General features: G+C 41.9%; 1 non-coding gene across 1 annotated transcript; it reads right to left on the bottom strand.

The window, feature by feature from the left end:
- Positions 1-624: 624 nt before the first annotated feature.
- Positions 625-731, bottom strand: LOC125590824. The gene has a single exon (XR_007326826.1). It is a non-coding gene; the product is annotated as a small nucleolar RNA R71 (small nucleolar RNA).
- Positions 732-4016: the final 3285 nt, after the last annotated feature.

Genomic DNA, 4016 nt, shown 5'->3' with positions numbered 1-4016 from the left:
TTTAGTCACTTGCTTGAGACTAAGTCATTTTTATTTTCTTTTGTTACTGATTCTCCTTCTTCACCTCCCTTTAACTTTCAGGTGTATGAACTTGAGGAGCAGGGTCCATCAAACCTAGTTCCAAGAGTTGCAGACATCAGAGCTTTAGAGAGAGAGTGTGCTAGAGCGAGAAGAGAAGAAGAGCAACAGGCTCACTTGCATAGATTGAATATTGATATGGCAGATCAACCGCAAGGGCCAGAACACCCACAGCGAGCAGCTCGACCCATTGGCACTTATGACCGCCCCAACATTCATAGTCATAGACTGGGAATCCGTGCACCGGTTGTGGCAACTAACAACTTTGAGATCAAATCAGGACTCCTCAACGTGATCGAGAACAACAAGTATCATGGCTTGGCTTTAGAGGACCCATTTGATCACTTGGACAGGTTCGACAACTTCTGTGGGTTGTCAAAAACCAATGGTGTGTCAGAGGACGCCTTAAAGCTCAAGTTATTCCCTTTCTCTTTGGGGGATAAGGCACGTCAGTGGGAGAAGTCTCTACCCAGCAACTCTATCACCACATGGGATGACTGCAAGAAAGCATTTTTGGAGAAGTTATTCTCTACTTCAAGAACTGCTAAGCTGAGAAATGAGATTTCCAGCTTTCAACAGAAGAACTTGGAAGGATTCAGTGAAGCCTGAGAGAGATTCAAGGGCTACCAAGCTCAATGCCCACACCATGGTTTCTCTAAGGAAAGCTTGCTGAGCACATTCTACAGGGATGCTCTTCCTAAGTATAGAGCCAGATTAGATACAGCTAGCAATGGGTTCTTCTTGGGAAGAACTGAGGAAGATGCAGAGGAGCTGGTTGACAACATGGTAAAGAGTGACGCAGTCTACAGTGGAGACCACGATAGAGGCAGTAGAACATATGACAAGCAAACGAGGAAGGAGTTAAAGACTCTACAGGATAAGATAGACATACTCATTGCTGATAAATCCACCCAAGAGCAGCTGAACTTTGTTGGTAACCCAAACCAAGAGACACCACCTGTTGTCAATGAGGTTGAGGGTTTGGAAGGTCAAGAAGAGTTGTGTTTCATCAACAACAATGGCAGTTGGTACAAGAAAGAGCCCAACTTTCAGTACAACAACTACCAACAGAAATCCTATCCTAACAACCAACAGAGTGGTTATCAGCCTAGGAACAACCAGCAAGGTAACTATCAGCCTCAGCAAAACCCTGCTCCTGGTTTCTCCAACAAAGGGAACTAGTCTTCTCAACAACAAGCTAATCCTTCTACCTCTACTCCTCAGGAAAGCAGCACTGATGTTCTACTGAAACAGATCTTGGAGTCTCAGACTAGAAGTGAGAAGCAGGTTGGATATGGTTGAAGAACCTTCACTCCAAGATTGATGGAAGTTACAATGAGCTCAACAACAAGTTCAGGGTTTTGGAAAACCAGTTTGCTTCCATGACCACTCACCAGAATCGCCAGCAAGGGTCTCTACCTGGAAAATCTAAGCAAAATCCCAAGTAGTATTGCAATGTTGTCCTCTCTACTACTTCTTCAGGGATTGAATTGAGTAACCAAAAGAAAGAGGTAGATGAAATTGAAAGATTGGTATTTGGAACTGAGATTGAACAGGTTGAGCATCTGATTGTAGCAACAGCTGAGGCAAAGATTGTGGAGGAAGCTGACAAAATGGTTGAAGCAAAGATTTTGAAGGGAGATGAACCCAGGGCTGAGAAACCAGTTGCGAAGAGAGCTGACCAGAAGCTGAAAGAGGTCAAGCTGGAGGACACCACTGAGGTTGAGCAGTCACCCTATGACAAGCTCCCATTTCCACAAAGGGTCCTCACCAAAGCTCAGAAAAAGGTGATTTCCAAGTTCAGAAAAGACCTAAGTGATATTGGACTTAAGCTTCCAACGATTTCGGGTATGCGTGAGGCTCATGTCCAAATGATGCTCATCAAGGACATTGTAGACCACCAAGCAGAAGTAGCAGAGCTTCTCAACATCTCAACTTTGAAACTTGATCCACCAGTCACACCAAAGTCTCTCCCTAAACTAGAATCCCAAGGGAAGTTCACCTTGTTTTGCTCCCTTGGTAAGCTCACCTTTGATGATGCTCTTGTTGATTCTGGTGCAAGTGTGAATGTGATCTCAATGGAGATGGTGAAGAGTCTTGAGATTGAACACATGAAGCCAGATACTTCCTCTCTCACGTTTGGGGATTCCTCTTCTACTACCGCTATTGGTCTCATCAAGGACTTCCCTTTGAAGATTGGATCTTGTACCATCCTTATAGACCTCACTGTCTTGAAAATGGCAACAGAAAAGAGAGTTCCATTGATCCTGGGCACACCATTCCTTACTACTGTGGGTGCTTGCATCGATTTTGCCAACAAGAAGGTCACACTTCTCAATGTGAACAAAGCTGTCTCTTACCCAATTCAGTCTCCACTGGATGTTGAGTATTGTGGAACCATCACTTGTGGAGACCCCTCCATTGAGAAGATCAAGGATGCAGTGGTTGTTAGTAAGAAAGAAAGTCTTGATGGAGAGTCCTCTAAAGAGATATGTGATGAGCACTTGAAAAATGCTAAAAAGGAGGAGGTGAGTCGAGCCACAAAGGCTGCTCATGACAAGAAGGCCACAAGGACTCATCAACTCCAAGATGATCCAATCAAGCTTCAAGAGCCTCTCTCTCAGGTTCTCACCATCACTCTTGAAGGTGGGAAGAATCCTCCTTCTCCACTTTCCACTTGAGGTGCCACTCCACCACCTTTCCATTGTATATACCAGTTTTTCTTTGCATTTATCTCCTTTTAGGTATCTCTTTCAACTTACTAACACAGAGACTGTGTGAACTAAGTTTGGAGGAGGTACCAAGTATTTGATCATGCTTTCTTTGATGATTTTGAGTCTCATGCATTGCATTGTACATACATATTTGCATAGAAAAACCAAAAAAAATTAACTAAAAAAAAGGGTTTTTGAAAAACACAAAAAGAAGCATGTAGTTGCATCTTGGATCCTTAAGATTGAGTCTAGAAACATGCATATAGGTTGCATTCACTTGCATAGGGAGCAATGATTAAAAATGGCTTAAGGTACTTGTCTGGAATCCATCTCTTGTAAAAGCTTGCATGTTTCGAGCCTTGAAAACTATTCTTGAAACCTGTTTGCTTGCTTGATATTGACATTGTTCTTGAAACCAACTCCAAGCTGAACTTGAGCTAAATGAACTTAATCTCTCTCTTGCACATGGGCACTTGCATACTTAGTCATGGATTTCATACACATTTGAGTTATCTTATTTCATTGCACCACTCTCTGTTAACCCAAATGACACTCCCATGCCCTTGAACCCTTACCATTCCTTGAAACCAGCTTTGATTTGCTTGAGTGAGGCCTTTTATGAAAGCTAGTCATGTGCAAAATCTTGAGAGTATCAGGAGCAACAATGGTTTGTTCTTATCTTTAGCTAGCACTAGGACCTCATTTGAGCTGGCACTTAGGATGGTTGTTGAGTTTGTGAGCTTGATTTTGATCTTGGGATTGGGATATGAGAGGAAAGTGAAAGAAATGAACCAAAAGAGTGAGAAAAAGAAAGAAAACCACTAGGGATATAAAAAAAAAAAAAGCTCTGGAGTTTATAAGTAAAATCCCCTTTAGAATCAAAAGAAAAGAAACATGAAAAGAGTGGGGAAAAGAAAAGAAAAAGAAGAGCTTAGTGAATAAGAAAAGAAAGAATGCCTAGTTGGTTAAGATAAGTGAAAGAAAAGTGTTCATTGGGTGAGAGATGAGAGTGTGGTCTTTGGGGTGTTTGGGATGAAAAAGGGTTGAGATTACCACCAAGAAAAGGGATAGAGTTTAAAGATCTTTAGGAAAGGGGTAGAATGATGAGAACAAATCATTGTATGCATGAATTGCTCATTTTCTTAGATAAATTTTGCATAATGTTCTTGCTCCTATTTTTGAGTGTGAGTCACCACAAAATATGCATTTGAAAACCCTTTGCTT

Source organism: Brassica napus, chromosome C7 (genome assembly GCF_020379485.1).
Source record: "Brassica napus cultivar Da-Ae chromosome C7, Da-Ae, whole genome shotgun sequence".
NCBI classification, from domain to species: domain Eukaryota; kingdom Viridiplantae; phylum Streptophyta; class Magnoliopsida; order Brassicales; family Brassicaceae; genus Brassica; species Brassica napus.
The sequence above is the reverse complement of the archived record's forward strand: the minus strand, read 5'-3'. Positions and strand labels throughout refer to the sequence as shown.